At 36.2% G+C, this 18,921-nt stretch overlaps 1 protein-coding gene across 28 annotated transcripts in view; it reads left to right on the top strand.

The window, feature by feature from the left end:
* cac (calcium voltage-gated channel subunit cacophony) overlaps positions 1 to 18,921 on the top strand; it is a 1,051,854-nt gene that overhangs the window by 577,074 nt on the left and 455,859 nt on the right. The window lies entirely within an intron of this gene.

Here is an 18,921-nt window from a genome sequence, read left to right as displayed (position 1 = left end):
AGAATGTTTCTTGGGACTGGGACCAGATCAGGATTTGTTGTGTTTCCAGAATAGTGTATGAATGTAGGGGTATATTTTTTGTTATATATAACCTCTAAATTATTGCTGTGGATGAATTCTTTTATTAATTTACCGGTTCTGTTGTAGTAATTGTAACCCCAATTTGGAGAGACAACAATGAAGTCTCTGATAATTATAGTATTGTGGTTAACTTCTATATGATCTAAATTTAAGATCTTGTTTCTTGGTAGACTGTAGATGCCATCCATGTGTCTTGAATTTTTTTTATTGTGGAACCATATTATAAATTCTGATGTTCTGAGATGTGTCTATGTCATTCATTACTATTCTGAACTTTGATGTGATGGAATTTCGCACCCCTACCAGTATTCCACTTGCTATCCCACTTGTGGACTTCAAGAGCTTGGTGACATCCAAACTGGAACTGGATTGTTGGGTCAGTAATAATCCCATGACCATCACCTTTAAAAACAATAATGTCAGCACACCTCACTGATCCATTTGTAGCGAGGCAAGGAACTTCTTCCACGGTCCAGTCCTTCTTCTTTATGACAGTGGCCAATGTAGATAGCACAGTATGGTGTCTAGAGAATTCCACGTTCACATTGTCCCAAAATATGTGCAAGCATTTCAGTCTCTGGGCAGTGTCTGGACCAGATTTCATCAAGAGACTGACTGGGAATAGATCATACAGTTGCTACATTGGCTTTCATTTTTAAACATGTAATCCACTCTGAAGTAGGCAATCCTTGTTTGTTTAAATCCAGTTATTAGCTGCAGTGACTGCTGGACAAGCACAAATCTGCCAGAGAAAGACATTCCTAATAAATAATGGACTGAACACTGTATAGTCAGTACCAAAATCTTCCAAGATACATTTATAGTTTTATATTTAAATTTACAAAATATGCTATTTTAAAGTCTCATTTAGCAAAATATTAAAAAAACAGATACCCGTGTTTAATAGTGATGTTGTTGTTGTTTTCTAATGCCAGGCGTTTGACAATAAAGTCATTTGACCTCTTGCACTCCAATATTTTTCAAAGATATTATCATGACCAGCCACTGAAGCACAGATTTTGAGGTGTTCCGAATCCATTTCTTGGTTTGAGTTGCACAATGGACAGTTAGGGGACTGATATATTCCAATTCTATGCAGGTGTTTGGCCAAACAGTCATGGCCTGTTGCCAATCTAAATGCAGCTACAGACGATTTTCATGGTAAATCGGGAATTAACTGTGGATTTTGATGCAGAGAGTTCCATTTTTTCCCTTGGGATTGTGTTACCAAATTTTGTTTGTTGAAGTCTAAGTATGTAGATTTAATAAATCTTTTCACAGAGTAATACGTAGATTTAGTAACAGGTCTGTAAGTAGCAGTGCTACCCTTCTTTGCTAAAGCATCCGCATTCTCGTTTCCCAGGATTCCACAATGGGATGGTATCCATTGGAATACAATTCTTTTATTGAGTGATATTAATTGAGAGAGCATTTTAGTTATTTCTGCTGTTTGAGATGAAGGTGTGTGTTTAGAGACGATTGATAGAATAGCTGCTTTGGAGTCTGACAATATAACTGCATTTTTAAATTTACTGATGTGGCATAGAAAATTCCTGAGACTTTCACTTATTGCAATGATTTCTCCATCAAAACTTGTTGTTCCATACCCAAGAGATCTATAAAGTGAGAAGAGACAGCACGTAACACCTGCACCGGCACCTTGTTCTCTGGAGATCAAGGATCCGTCAGTGTATAAATGAAGCCAGTTTTGTGGAGGGTATCTAATATTAATTGTCTCTAAAGACAATTGTTTTAGTATTTCAGTGTTTACTTCTGATTTCAGTATTTCTTCTGTTAAATTTAGATTATATTCCATATTTAATAGAGTTAAAGTGTTTGGTTAATTTGTAGGTTTTCTTTTAAATTCGGGATATTGATTTTCTGTTTTAATTCTTGAACAATGGATATGAAACTTTTTTGAGTTTTCAATCTACAGAGAGGACTGTATGAATGCCAATTGTTTCCCGGTAATCTGATAAGTTTTTCATATTGAATCAGTGCTTTTTCTTCTATTGTCATTTTGATGCTGTTAATATTAGTGAGGAATCTCATAGAATCTATTGGAGTTGTTTTGATTCCACCAGTAATGAGTCTGAGAGCTTGGTTTTGATCATATTCTATTTCGTTTATGAAAGGTGAAGTAATTAAAATTTCTCCGCAGTATGTCAGCACTGGCTGTATAAACATTTAAATAGTGATGTTTAGATCCTTTAAAGCTTCTTTGAGCTACTTCATCAATCAATCTAATGTATCAAGCTGTTTTCTGACAACATAAAGTCCACATAGTCCACTGCAGTCTATTCAGTTGTTGTTTTTCACGAGAAATGAGGGGTATTTTGATCGGTGTTCATTATAGATGTCTGTTGCTAGTAGCCAGAGTTGGGGTGTAGTCAATATATACTGCAGGGCTGTGTCTTCTGCAACTGGTACTGATGATTTTAATTTACTTCTTTTGTGGTTTATGGATGGACAGTATAGAAGAATGTGTTCCAGATCTTCATCATGATTATTACACCACAGACAAGTAGGACTGAGCTACTTAACCATGAAAAACCTACACTTTTTATATACAGTAAAACCCCGATCATATGCTCTTCAAGGGATCTTGTGTAAACTATGATTAACCAAGATCATGTATTAGGCGGGTATTCTAATTTTGACTTATATATAGTATCTATAAGCATTTTTTAAATTGAAATACATCATTCATGAACAATAGTATAGTATTACCCTATCACTTATACATCAAAGCATCTACAGTATGTACATAATCCTTTCGAAAAAAAAAGTCATATTTAGTTGTTCACATGGTACATACACCCTTACAATGAACAGTCACATTTTCAACACGATTTAAATATGAATTTATACTAAATGACATATTATCAGAACAAGCACTGATAAATTGTTGTATCATTGTCATTGCTGCAAGGGCTTTCTGCCATGTGAGAACAGATCAAGTAATTCCTCTTCTTTGCCCCATTCTTCGTCAATGGTGGCATGATTTTCTATGATCTCTTCTAAGTCAAGAATATTTGAGCTCACAGTGTTAACTGTCTACAGATATGAAATCCTCAAACTGAATATCTCCCGGCATTTTGTGCACAGCAACCCAATTCTCATTGTCATCTGTTACATCAGATGGGGAGTTACTTTAAGACAATAAATTATCACAAGAATTGAAAAAATGTATAGTAATTGTAATAATAGAAAGATAGTGGTATGGGGTTGAATTCCTTCTACATACTATGGGCACGCCAGCAGAAATCGTACTAGCTTGGTGGGATGACGGGAGGAAGCTGCACTATTCTCAAAACTAAAACTGTTGGTTCGCTTACCTTATTTACAGTGGCGTGAACTACGAGTTGAAAGACTCCATACCTTCAGTATATTCATCACTGTTATCACTACCAGCACCATCTTTACCATTTTCACCTTCACTGTCTTCCCAATCATTACTATCACCTTGCCCAAAGTTAATCACAAAACTGTCTATCACATTCTTTACAATTCCATCTTCTTCACATAATTATCTTCGGTGTTTTATACCTCTTGGCAAAATTAAGTCCAGTCACATGGGGACACTTTTCTGGATAAATCGCAATATAGAGAATGCTGCTCAGCACCTCGCTCGCCACGTGGCAGCTGCTCTCTCTCTCTCTCTCTCTCTCTCTCTCTATATATATATATACTGTGACCCTGCTCTGGTAGCTCACTGCCTGTAACTTACAGCCTACCGCCTCGCACGTATTTAGCTGCCACATGACCCATCGCATTAAAATGAAAATGTGCATTAGACATAAAATTAAATGTTCATTCGATACAACAACACTCACGTATCACATATTTAGCTGGGATTAACACACACAAACTTAGAATACATTCTGCAATACGTTATGGCAGTCCCCCTTGAACATAAGTAGATTCATTTTCCCTTCCACCACCAAGTCGTCTTGGTAGCCAAGTGGTCTAAAGTGTTACCTAAAACCGTGTGTGCATTTCGTTAGCAAGATCGACAGATCAAATACTACTGTCAGCAAAGATAAAAAAAGAGAGCGATGGAGAGCGAGAGAGAAGAAGGAGACAGGACGAAGTTCTACTTTTGATTGGTATATGCCTCTTTCACTTTTTCAGTTCCACTTTTGTCCACTGGATGTCACCCCAGCCAAAACCCCTATTTCCACTCTTTTCCGCTAGAGTGTCTGGTGAGCTAGAAGGGGAAAAGTGACAAGGGTGGTGGGCAGAGCTTCTACGTTCTCTACTTTGAGATTTTTCCACTTTTCCAATTCCCTCGTGGACTAACTCCTGCAGTTTTTTCAAGGACATATCACCATCTGTATTGTGCTCCCTCATATAATCGTTAACTTGCCTCCATGCTAATTCGATGGGATTGAGATCTCACATGTAAAGTGGTAATCTCACTACCTGGTGACCATGAGCAGCCAAGAGAGTGTAATTACGATATTTCTTCTCCTTTTGGCGAACATTCTCTACCATAGAAAGTAAGGTAGGCATATATTTCTTCATTTTTTCATTGCACGACAACCTCGTCTTCTTAGGTAGTCCAACATCTCTGCTTTGAGGGATCTTTTTGTTGGAGATTTGTCGATCTGTTTTCCGTGGTAAAGAGCACTGTCCATAACCACTACACAATATTTCTGCAGATTGTTTAATCCAGGAATAACTTTTACTTCGATCCATTTTTCGAAATTTTCGACATTCATCTGCCCATGGTAGTTGCCTGTAACTGACCTCGCCTTATGCACCAGGTTACAGTAAATTCTTTGCAACTCTGAACTACAGTAGATAAGACTGAAAAAGGAAAATACAGTACTGTGCAAGGCATTTTTATTCTAGGTCTACAGTTATGCAGTACTGTAGTTTACAGTTTTCAACTTAACCTTTACGTTCAGGTGCCATGTCTCCCGAAACAGAACAACTGATTGAAGTGAAGAGAATAATCCTACTAACCCTGTCACAATCGCAGAAACCTTGGACCATCAGACAGGTTAAATTTTATAATTTTGTTTATCCATCTGCTTCGAGCTAACAAGGGGTAGCCAGCTGGGCTAGTGGTAACCTACGAGACCCTTATTGTCTTCTTTCATGTTAAAGAATTTATGTACAGTTCTCAAAACTAAATTTTCCCCCTTTGTAACACATTATGTCTTGAAATCCAAGTTCTGTCCACAGTCAGGAGGTAAAGCAAGCTTTAGGACTGTGAAACAGCTGTCCGTGTCTGAGAGTGTCCGTAAACGAGAGTTAAATTTATTATTATTTCTTTATTATTTCAGTTGGGACATAAAAATCTGTCCGTATATGAGGAGTGTCCGTATCTTGGAGGTGTCCGTAAGGAGAGGTTTCACTGTATATGTATTATCACTACATCACCAAACTGAACTGAAAACCAAATCTTAAAGCACTTGGAACAACACAAATTGCTCACACTCGAATGTTTTCCATTTAGAATTGTGTAGGACGTTCTGTGCATGCTCACAGTTCCCCACAGCTCTCTTCACCTGAAGCTACTATGAGTTCTGCTGGCACGCCAATAGTAATTTACGGCATCCAGAAGTGTGTCAGGTTTCAATTCCCCACTGTCAGTGTCTTGTAAAAATGCTTGAACACATGATCCCTTGCTCCATGGCTTCTTATACATGGAGATAAAAAGGCAAGTTCCACATTTTCATTCCCATGTTTTTAGAATGCATGGTGCAGTTATCTATAAATAACAAAATTTTGCATCCTGTTTTCACTATTTTGTTGTCCAAATTCTTTAACCACGTGACAAATAACTGGTAATCCATGCACATGTCTGGTTTTTATAAACACATTGCAGGGGTTTTACATGTTTGAAGCATCGCGATTTTGCTGATTTTCCTACCACGACCAGATTTGGCTTTTCAGAGCCATCAATATTAGCAGCAGTGAGCATCTGTTACCCTCCCCTTCCTTAAAGGAGAACACAACACAAAAATCAAACTTGAGTTTATTACTGATTCGAATAGAGAAATGTATTATAAGACATTCTGTGAAATTTCCGTGTTTCTGATAACAATGCCGCTACCCAATTCAACAGCTGTGAGCTGTGACGTCACATAGCTCATAGCAAGCCGTATTCAGCATCTTGCCTGCATGTTTTTAGAGAAAAAAACAATTAATCAAACAATTAATGGCTTCGGGTAGTATTCTACCTTACCAGTTCGAACCCCAGAAGGACTCGTTTTGTGGTTGTGAGGACGATAGTGATCATAGCGAGTCTGATGTAGTGGTGACAATAGGAAGATCTCGTACTAAAGTGTGGGGTATTTGTTCTAAATGTAATGAGATGCCACAGGACGAAGAGAGTGTCTGCTGCTGTGAAATTAATAATATAAAGGCACTAAAAACTGACAACTATTCGTGTGTTACTGAAAATCCATCGTTCTGCAAACTAATATTAGATGTAGAAATTTTGAATTTGACTCGCCATAATTTAGCCTGAAAACAAAAAGTAAAGTTAAAAGGCGTTTATTCATCATCATCATCATCATCATCATCATCTGTGGTCACACAGCCCTTTTAGTTTAGCCTTGACCTCCTTAAGAATTGCTGCCCAATCTTCCCTCTCTAGGGCTCTCCGTCTCCATCTCTTAATTCCTGCTTTAACTAGATCATCCTGAACATCATCCAACAATCGTAGTTTAGGTCTTCCTGCTCTTCTTTTTCCACTTAGCGTGGCATCTAGTAATCTTTTAGGAATATTATTATTGTCCATTCTGATAATGTGGCCCAGCCACTCCAGCCGTCTAATTTTTATATCAGTGACAATACTTGGATCTTTATATAGTTTTTGTAGTTCAGAATTGGTCCTAATTCTCCACTCTCCCTTATCATAAATAGGGCCATAAATGTTTCTTAAAATTTTCCTTTCCCACGTGTTTAAGATGGTTTGTGCTCGTTCAGGTAGAGTCCAGGTTTCGCTTCCAAAAGTCACCGTAGGTTTAATAATTGTTTTATAAATCCTCACCTTCATTTTTTTTTTAGATATATCTGGTTCTTATAATTTTATCTAATGCTCTGAGGCGTCGATTACCAATGGCTATTTTATCCTTGATCTCTGTTAATATGTTGTTATCCTCGGTGACTATCGAGCCGAGATATCGAAACCTTGACACTTTCTCAAAAGTAACCTCATTTAAGACAACAGTTTTTACAGTATTGTCTCTCGTGGTTATGTTTTCATATACTTTGTCTTTGTTCTGTTAATATTTAAATTTGAAGCATTTGTCTCATTATGTATCTGTTTGAGGACATCATCTAAGGTTGTCACATTCCGTGCAAATACAGCCACATCATCAGCAAAAAAGGCGTTTATTAACAGCACAAAATCCTTCAAACAAAACATGGCGTAGCATACAGACAATTTAATAGCTGGATAAATTCTTGGACAGCCATAGGCCATAGAAATAGAGTTGTAATACCATCTTGCATAGTAAATAAAATTCGACAGTCTTTTCCTGAAGTAGGAAATAATTATGTAGGTTTTCAAGTTTATGGCTCAAAGCTCACTTCATATAGAGATAATTATTTCAATAAAAGAAGGGAAGCAAATCGTACACTTAGGAATAAAAAGAAAGATTACTTGAAGGAAAAACTGAATGAAGCAGAAACAAATAGTAAAAATAAAAACATTAGAGATTTATATAATGGCTTAGAGGAACTTAAGAATGGATATCAGGCAAGGGTAAACGTGATCAAAGATGAGAATGATGACTTGCTTACAGACTCTCATTCAATCCTGAACAGATGGAAAAACTATTTTGGGTAATTACTAAATATACATAGGCCAAATAGAAATGATCAGGACGAAATTGAAATACAAACTGCTGAGCCATTTATACCCGAACCCACACTTTCTGAAGTTTAAATTGCGATAGAAAATCTGAAAAATTATAAGTCTCCAGGTATCGATCAAAATCCAGCAGAATTAATACAAAAGGGTGGAAGCACATTATCTAACGAAATTTATAAGCTTGTACTTGCTATATGGGAAAAGGAAATTGTACCAGAACAATGGAAGGAGTCTATAATCGTACCTATCTTTAAGAAGGGGGACAAGACTAACTGTAGTAACTTTCGAAGAATATCACTTTTGTTGACATCGTACAAAATTTTGTCCATATTCTTTTGAGAAGATTAACTCCATATGTAGATGAAATTATTGGGGAGCATTAGTGTGGTTTTAGACGTAATAGATCAACTATTGATAAGATATTTTGTATTCGACAGATAATGGAGAAAAAAATGGGGGTATAAGGGTACAGTGCATCAGTTATTTATAGATTTCAAGAAGGCATATAACTCGGTTAAGAGAGAAGTTTTATATGATATTCATATTGAATTTGGTATTCCCAAGAAACTAGTTCGATTAATTAAAATGTGTCTCAGTGAAACATACAGCAGAGTCCGTATAGGTCAGTTTCTTTCAGATGCGTATCCAAAAGCAAGGAGATGCACTATCACCTTTACTTTTTAACTTTTCTCTAGAGTATGCCATTAGGAAAGTTCAGGATAACAAAGAGGGTTTGGAATTGAATGGGTTACATCAGCTGCTTGTCTATGCGGATGACATGAATATGTTAGGAGAAAATCCACAAATGATTAGGGAAAATACAGGAATTTTACTTGAAGCAAGTAAAGAGATAGGTTTGGAAGTAAATCCCGAAAAGACAAAGTATATGATTATGTCTCATGACGAGAATGTTGTACGAAATGGAAATATAAAATTTGGAAGAGGTGGAAAAATTCATATACCTGGGAGCAACAGTAACAAATATAAATGACACTCGGGAGGAAATTAAACACAGAATAAATGTGGGAAATGCGTGTTATTATTCGGTTGAGAAGCTTTTATCATCCAGTCTGCTGTCAAAAAATCTGAAAGTTCGAATTTATAAAACAGTTATATTACCGGTTGTTCTTTATGGTTGTGAAATTTGGACTCTCACTTTGAGAGAGGAATATAGATTAAAGGTGTTTGAGAGTAAGGTGCTTAGGAAAATATTTGGGGCTAAGAGGGATGAAGGTACAGGAGAATGGAGAAAGTTACACAACACAGAATTGCACGCATTGTATTCTTCACCTGACATAATTAGGGACATTAAATCCAGACATTTGAGATGGGCAGGGCAGTGACATTACTGATACAGCAAAGCTTGAGATTTTTATGAGCGGGATTGATCAAGATGTTAGTACAGGATCCACCACTGGTTGTAGTTTTCATGCCAAGTACCTTTCCTTCGTCTTCTTACTTCATAGGCTGTCGCATGTAATCACTGCAGTTCCGAGTTTTGGTCACCACTGGTATAGAGTGTCATTCATTACTTCTTCATTCGTATTGTCATCCATTTCTGTTGATGGAAGGTCGGAGCAATTTCTGAGAAGTTCACAGCCTAATTCACACTGAACTGCTATGTTGGGTAGTGATAAATTGAAATCCATTGAAAAAGGGGGTTCTTTGTAAACTTGGCTATCATCATTATTACTAGGCCTATCAGTTTCCAAAATTTCCCTTACTAATTCCTTGCATTTCATTTCATACCTTGCCGATCTTGATCTTGACTGCTGACTTTTTGAGGTTGTCGGTTTGTTATGTTCATCAGAAACACGACTACTGGTACTAGTCGATTTTATGGAGGGAACCGTGTTTGATTTTAGTTTGGGCCCACAAAACTTTTCCTTTGGCATTAAATTCATCTTTAAACACTGCGATTCATCAAAGTCTTCAGTATTGAAATGCAATGAGCACAATGTTGCTCCAGGTCCGGGAATAAACTCTTTCCTTTTACAATATTCTAACCACACTTTGATCGTTTCGGTGAGGGAATTTATGAAAAGATATACCTTTCTCCCGATTGCCCTTTTTCCATGTTGAATTATTGCACCCATACGCACTACAAGAGGGCATTTTTATGTAAGTAGGCATCCTACCTAGGACTCGTGTTATGGAATGCGCGCTGGTTCGATCCTCATGGGGGAAGAAATTTTCTCATGAAATTTCGGACAGTGTATGGGACCGGTGCCCACCCAGAATCGTGATGCACTTGGGGAGCTATGATAGGTAGCGAAATCCGGTTATGCAAACCAGCTATAACAGCTGGGGGGATCATCGTGCTAACCACATGATACCTCCATTCTGGTTGGATGATCGTCCACCTCTGCTTCGGCATGTGGCCATGAGACCAGCAGCCAGCTGGTCAGTCTTGGCCCTTTGTGGGCTGTAGCACCACGGATTATTATTATTAATGAATTATTATTGATGGAAAGATATGCACACACCATAACACACTCCTATGCAAGTTAACCGCTTTTAAACAGATTAATAAAACTGTTGCTATGCGCGGCTAGGCATTGTGAGCTTCTTGACGTCGCATATGAATCTTTCGCAATTGATTGTTGCCAAACGAAGCAATGTAGAAGAGAAATAAAACCAGTATTGTAAATGTTTCATGAATTGCCTTAATATCAAAGCAACTTCATTTTTGTGTTGTGTACTCCTTTAATTTTCCCCCCATGACACTTTTCTCCTTTGAAAACATATGGCTTAGCTAGTATAAACTTAAAGAATATGCCACACTCTTATTGAAAATATCATGGGATTCATATCTCGAAACGATTAAGGAGCATTCTATTTTTCCACTTACTAACGTCACTTTCACTGACAGTTTCTTATTTGCCAAAAATCTGGCGGTAAACAATTCCTTGTCATTGTTTAAGTCTGTCAAGCCTACCATCGGAGGCAGAAAAGTTGAAGTGAAGCACAGTAAAAAGGACGTAAGTCAGAAATCGGTGGTTTTGAGTTATCACCTCCATGTGAATACAAAAACTGTGCTTCATCAGATGGGATGAAGAGTGTTATCTATTCCATAATGATGTAGAGCAGCGGTCATTAGCACAGTGCACCCTCGGGCTAGCATCTCTTACAAATGGATAAGAGGTGCACTGGCATGCTTTCGTGGCTGCTGATGGGTATGCTTTCTCTCCCTTCTGCATAGCAATGCATATTCCGTTACACTCCTTACCCATTAACCATTTCAGTGAGTGCTGACGACTACCACTGATGTAAAGTGTCAGATTTCTAACCCATCATAATATTGGCCCTCATTTGAAACATTGCTTTCACTTTACTCTAAACTTACAATGTATTATTTATGTCCATTTTACCACGCACCATAGAATTTGCATGCCTATTCTTGAATGATAGGGCTGCGTTTCGAGACTAATGAAGCCAGTTGACCAAACTATATTCTAAGCCCACATCATTTTTACCACATTTTACTTTCCTCTGCTCACATCTCCTAACATCGCAGCTGCAGTGATTGAATCACAATTCTTTATTATCATTCTTAATGTAGGTGATAGAATTCCTAATGAATTAGAGAATTGTTTCTGATTAAGAATTCTGTTTTCATCGTACTTTCATAAGAAATTTGTGTAACATTCATTATAATCACACTTACAGACAGATCAATACATCAGGGACAGCAAACTTGACCAGCAAAAATTTCCAGAATTATGGTCAAGTGAGGAATTTTGTTTGAGAAAGAGAGTATAGCAGAAGAGTGGGGTATTGTATAGATTTAGGCACATAAGTAAAGGGTCAAATAAGAGAACATAACAAGAGGGTGAAATATTTTATGTAGGCTTAAACGCACAGATAAAGAGTTGAATACTTTTCAGGTTGGTGGCACCAGTCACTAATGAGCTCAATGACCAAAATGTTCCATTGCAGAAAATTACATCAAAAATATTCCACAAGAAAAGCGTATTATGCAAGACTTGAGTGAATGTTGAATGGTTATTTTATAAACATGTTATATATGAAATTCCAAAAAAGATCTGAGCAGAATTGAAGCCTCAGAGATGAAAATCCTGCGAAATACATATTATACAGAAGACTCGAAGAGACTGGATATGAAACGACATAATCAAGGAAACTCTGAAGTTTGAAAAATTAACAACACAATTAGAAGATATAGATTACAATGGTATGGGCACCTTAAAAGAATGGAATGGGAAATGCTGCCAAAGAGAATATTAAATTTAAAAATAAATGTAAGACGACCAATGGGAAGACCACGGGAAAGATGGATAGATCAAATTCAGAAGAACTTACAAGAATGGGGATATAAGTTGGATGAAATAAACAGGAAAAAAGCTTGGGAAGACAGAGACAAATGGAGGCATATTTGGAATCGACCTTCCGAAAGGAGGTCACACAATAAGAGGGTGATGGTGATGGTGGTGGTGGTGGTGGTGGTGGTGGTGGTGATGATGATGATGATGATGATGATGATGATGATGATGATGATGATGATGATGATATATGAAATATACAGGGGCCAGACAAAAGAAAGTATATTATGCAGGATAGCATTTTTAGTGGACGTGTTACTGTAAGTGGAACTGGGAAAAAATTCGAGTGAGAATGAGGAAATATATAACTTGGAAGTAGTGAATGACAAATATTAGATAATTGAAGAATGATACTAGAGCAAACCGTTGAGATGGATAAAGTATGATATAGTAAAGAGTGTAAATTATGGGGTTAACAGGGAATATGAAAATAAAAGGCACCTATGAATGTATGAATAGTGATAAGAACAATAGTAAACAAAAAGACAAGGAAAAAATGGAATAAGAGAAAAATCTTACAATTTGACGATATTAGATTTCGATACTAGTGATAAAGTTTGGTTCTAGTGTAAATAACAGGGATAGAAAATGTAGGACAGAATTAATCATTTAACAAATATAGAAAGTGGTATACAGTATTAGAGATGGCACTTAGAGAGGGCTAATATTAATTCTAGTGAGTGAATAATGAATAGAAAAGGAAATGTAGTGTAACTTTTGAATAGTACGATGGACGGAGCAATAAGAGAGTAGATAGCTGGTGAGAATTAGAGTATTGTTAAGGGCTTACTGCAAAGAAGTGTTATTGTAATGATTGTTAATGGTAGCACCGTATATGAGAAATGTGAGGTCCACCATTCCATGTAAAGAAGTGCTGTGACGAAATATATATCAATATATAATATATGTGTGTACATCCGTGTGTCTTTTTCATGGTTAAGTAGGCGTTTAATTAGGCACTGATTTTTTTTTTATTTCCTTTTCATTGAGATAATTGGATTGACCCAGACCTGCTGGGTCTGGCAGTCAGTATGAGCGAAAATTCATTTTATTTGATCGTGTGATTGGAATGTGTGTTTCTAGGTTTCGCTACGCAACAATGAGTGTAAGTTTTTTTTTATATATACTCACTAACTCTACCCAGTAAGTGCAAAAAAGGTTTGCAGAGAATTTTCCAGGTGTCAAAAGTTTTTAGTATGCTACAATGCATAATGATGAAGAGTAATGGAAGGGAGCTGCTCACTATGTCCCTAGACCCCTCTTTTTCGAAGAAATTAATTATATTCAGAATTATTTTTACGTTTCATTACAAATGTTAAGCTGGAAGGTCGCGGGTTCGAATCTCGATGGGGTCATGGATTTTTCCATTGATCTAATCCTTCCAGCCACACTGTGGTCCTGGGGTCTACTCAGCCTAACAGAAATGAGTACCAGGGACATTTCCTTGGAGATAAAGGCGGCAGGCACGTACGATTGACACCCCTACTGCCATTAACTTGCTGATCGTCTGTAAAGATGGGAACCTTAACCTCTCGCCCCACTTTCTGGGCCATCATGTCATGGGGTTGCCTTTACCTGTTACAAATGTTCTAAGTCTCAAGAGCTCCCAGACAGAGCAAAGTATAATGTATTTTAACATCCATGTCACATGTATATATATTTAAGTGAATTTATCAAAAAAATTAATTGCATGTACCTAGTTAAACTATAAAATTTGTAATCCAGAGAAAGTTTGTATTCTTACTTGGGTACATATTAAATGATTTGGTATATTATTTGAATGATAACAGTTCAAGAAAATAAGATATGATTGGTAATATCATTCACAACATAATAAGGAAACAGAATAAAATTGTTATGAAACGTGTAAAATACAGTGCATTCGAAAAGTCTTTCCATAGCTCTATTAGTTCTAGTAACCTTAGAATACAACCTTGTAGAACATTGGCACTCCCCCATCATTCTGGTTTGACAATCTCACACCCCCAGTCCATCATATGCTTAGCAACTAGTGCTGCCACTTGAATTCTCTGCCTAGTGGATTTTTGGCTACACAAACACTGCAAAGAGTCTTCTCGATCACACTGTATATTAGGAAGTATGTGTTACCGGTACTTTCATACCACTCATTTTTTGTACACTTCTTTCAATACTGGTATTCAAGCTTATATTGGAATATCTTAATCTTGTTTCTTGTTATAAATATGTTCTTTCCTCGACGTGAGGGATTTAGTCCTTTCATTTTTGTAAAAATATCTGTCATATATGCCAGCTTCTGCAGCCATGACGTATTTACCAAGCAGTCGCTAAGATTAAATGGGTGGTCAATAGAATAAAAACAAATTTCAAAGAGAAAATAAAAAAAAACCTAACAAGAACTTCATCCCTGAACAGAACTTTACTGCTCTATGAAAAAGCATTTCTTTACAAAGTAATTTAAACAATTTAAGATAGCCATTATATGAGGGTCATTTCCTAAATAATGCATACGTTGGTAGAACTGCAAAGTGGATGAAGCAACATCAATAGAAATTACGTCAGTTGTAGTTGAAGGCTTGAGAAATAAGCATGTGTGTTCATTTCGTACATAGCATACCGGTACTTTGTGTTTAGGCAATGAGAGCTAGAAATGAATGAATGAATGAATGAATGAATAAAGTATATTTATTGATACACAGTTATACAAACTCATATATACAAGATGCTTTGCACGAGCCTGTACAGCCATTCGTGCTATAACTAATAATAATAATAATAATAATAATAATAATAATAATAATAATAATATTTATTAATACTATACACTTGAGCTACATTAGGCATTGCAGCCCGAAAGAGCAGAAGCTCGTGCTCGGGCGCAGTTCAGATCAGTTATACAAAATATATCACAAAATTACGAGAGTTCATTGAGCACAATCACATTAATAAATGGTAAAATACATACAGCATGTAATAACAGGGTCTATATACAAATAGAAAATACAAAAGTACATGAATATTAGAGTATCAATTTTTAACTCAATTAGCTTAAACAATTAAATAATTAATCTGATTTGTTTCTTAAATCTATGTGTGTTAAGTGTACTTAGCTCAGGGTAAGCTCTAATTAATGTATTATATATTTTGGGTCCAAAATTTCTGCTGTGTTTTAATCCAGCAGTTGTGTGGCATTTGGGAGTATTTAGAAAGAAACTGTAGTTTTGTCTCGTCTGGTGTTCATGAGGATCAAATTTAAATTTATTGTGGTTTTTATGGAAGTAAATCAGCAATTTTTGTTTATAAATTTGTTCTAGATTTGATACGCCAAATTCCTGAAAAATTAATTTTGTTGGGTAATCAAAAGGTTTATATAGACAAATTTTGATAATTCTTTTTTGGAGCAGATTTAAAGGACGGAGAGTCGATTTTGCCATTCCTCCCCAACCTAAAATACCATACTGAATTATTGATTGAAACAGAGCTAAGTACACAGTACGCAGAACATAAACAGGTAAATAAGAGCGTAGAATGGAAAATTTGTGGATTGTTTTACGCAATCTGTTACACAGAAAGGAGATATGCTTGTCCCATTTTAAATGTTGGTCAATAATAATGCCTAAATATTTAACTTGTGAGGATATACTCAAAGCGTTACATGAGCAAGTAGGTAGGTTACAATCATGTATAGTTATACTTATATTATTATTTATTTCTAGTTGCTCAAGGCCATGTGATGTTAATGAAAATGGTATTAATTTTGTTTTAGAAACGTTCAAAGAAAGTAAGTGAGCATCCAGCCATTCTTTAATAATATTAATACCACTGTTAGAATTTTGATAAGTTTCATTCCAACTCGAACCGCTAAATATAACCACAGTATCATCAGCATAAGAATACAGAGTACCAGAATATTTCTCAATGTCAATTTTAAGTAAATCATTGATATATATTAAAAACAAAACAGGACCTAAAATCGTCCCCTGAGGTACACCTATATCAATGTTATGTGATTTACTAAGGTGATCATTTATTTTAGTTGCTTGAGTTCTGTTACTTAAGTAAGATTTAAATAATTTTAAAGCAATTCCATTAATTCCTAATCTATCCATTTTATTCAAAAGTATACTGTGATTGACTGTATCGAAAGCTTTTTGTAAGTCTAGAAAAATTCCTAGACATTTATTTCCTACATCTAATTGTTGAATTATTTTTGAGGTAACTGCCATAATAGCATCATCAGTGCACAAATTTTTTCTGAAACCAAATTGATTATCATTTAGTAGTTTATTTTTTTCTAAAAATGTTATTAACCGTGTTTTTATACATTTTTCAAATACCTTAGAGAGACTATGCACAGTTTGCATTTTCAAAGAAAACAAAAAGAATACTACTAATAATAAAATAGTAAAACAACAAGAATTGTTATTATTACTACTGTTATCATTAATTATCACAATTACAACTAATTTAACTTCATACCAATTTTCAGAAAAATAATAAAAATAAAACAAATGTAAGATGTGAAAGAAAAAAAAACACAGTGAAACATATATACAGTTCAATTCAATTCCTTATTAAAATTGCAATAAATAATCTAAATAATAAATATAAAGGTAAGACATAAAAAAACATATACACACGCAATAAAAAAAAAACAAAACAAATAGAAAAAAAACCACAATAAATACAAAAAGAATATTATCCCCTAATTACCTTATTCGCTCAGTGTTAATACTACTCATTTCAACACTAATAAATAACTCTTCTCCTTATTTCCTCGGACCCCTCCCCCTCGGCCAGTTCCACCCAAAGCTGTCGAACTTTTGCCATAAATTTTCCCACACTCTCACAAAATTTAGCATTATTTAATATATCATATGTTGCCAAGTGCCCCCTGCTAGATGTAATGAAGGACCCTGGCAGGAATCTTTTCCTCAGAGCTTCTGTTGCTTCACACTCCAATAAAATATGGTGTGATGTCTCGCCTCTACCGCAAAGAGGACATATTCTCTCCCCCTCTTCGTTGACGATTTTAAGTGCCCTCCAAGCTCCTAGACGAAACCAGGTTAAGCACAGTCTGCCTTATCTGCTTCCTCCATAGAGGTATAACTCGGTTCTCCAATTTGTTTTGATCATCGATTGGATCTCCAGAGCAACCTTATCTCTATATTCCCCTTCTTTTATTTGCCTGTCTTTGTCCTTCAGGCGTTTCTAGACTTTCAGCCAGACATTTCGCTTGTTCCTGCAATCTTCCCCAATTATAAATCTCATGCCTATTTCCTCCAACCCTCTGCATAATCTACCTGCCCAGGTTACTTGGTCTCTCCTCTCGAGTTGCTCCCTATAACAGACCGCTCTAATAAGAGACTGATCTCCATACACAATCCTCAGGTAATACTTTAAAAATTGTACCTTGCATTCTATTGAGTCTGTATGGCACCCAAATTCTCTCAGGATTCTGCTGTTAGCTGTTCCCCTCCCCACTCCTGCTTTCCATTTTAAAAAGTCACTTTGTACCTGGTTAAGTTTTTCTGTTCGTCCCCAACTCCAAATTTCTGCCCCGTACGTAATTGTAGATCTAACTACTGCGTTATATACTTTATCTAATAAATTTAGAGAGACTTCCGGGATTTTGTTTTGTATCTTCAGCGTTTCCATCACTTTTATCAGTGCCCTGTGTTTTGTAGTGTCTATATGTTTATTCCATTTTCCTTTCATCGTCATTGTTACCCCTAAGTAAACAAAACTTTTCACGTTGTTCAGTGCTTGACCTTCATATGTCCAAGTCTCTGTTTTACTGTAAACACATCCGTTCTTAAAGGTCATAGTCTTCGTCTTTTCAGTATTTACCATCAGTCCCCAGTCCCTAGAGTATATCTGAAGCTTGTCAAGTCCTTTCTGCAATCCCTTAATGCTTCTAGAACACAGAGTCAAATCATCAGCGTATAACAGTACTGAAATATTCACGTCTCCTATGACCGGGGCATCATTGTCCTCTTGTAACTACCAACCTGTGCATTATTTATGAAATGACCCTAGTAATGTATCCACAGTCCTCACAGGAGTTTGTAGTTCACTTTTAAATCCACAGAATAGCTACACTTTGGGAGCCACTGCATTGTTTTAAATACTGCTTGAATGACATATACATTTTCATAATAATAAATCTATCAATATATAATAAAAACAATGAAAGAATAAGAAGTTTCTTGCACCTTTGTATTTGTTACGGATTTTTTTTGTACTACTAAACTATGTCTGAATAAAAATTCTTTTCATATGCTATAGTACAGTAACGAACCTTTAGTTCCAAAATATATATGAAGGAAAAATTAATAAGCTAGAAAATAACCTGGTATTTACATCGTTTGATTCTTGAGTTTAGGGATATTTAAATGCGTGTATACATGTAGTTCGCACTGGTTCGAGTCCTCATGGGGGAAGAAATTTTCTCATGAAATTTCGGCCAGTGTATGGGACTGGTGCCTACCCAACATCGTGATGCACTTGGGGAGCTACGATTGGTAGCGAAATCCAGGTGTGAATGCCAGCTATAATGGCTGGGAGGATTATCATGCTAACCACACGATACCTCCATTCTGGTTGGATGATCGTCCACCTCTGCTTCGGCATGTGGGCGTGAGGCCAGCAGCCAGCTGGTCAGTCTAGGCCCTTAACGGGCTG

This window comes from Periplaneta americana, chromosome 8 (assembly GCF_040183065.1).
Source record: "Periplaneta americana isolate PAMFEO1 chromosome 8, P.americana_PAMFEO1_priV1, whole genome shotgun sequence".
Taxonomy (NCBI): domain Eukaryota; kingdom Metazoa; phylum Arthropoda; class Insecta; order Blattodea; family Blattidae; genus Periplaneta; species Periplaneta americana.
Note: the sequence above shows the minus strand (reverse complement) of the source record. Positions and strands in the feature narration are given on the sequence as shown.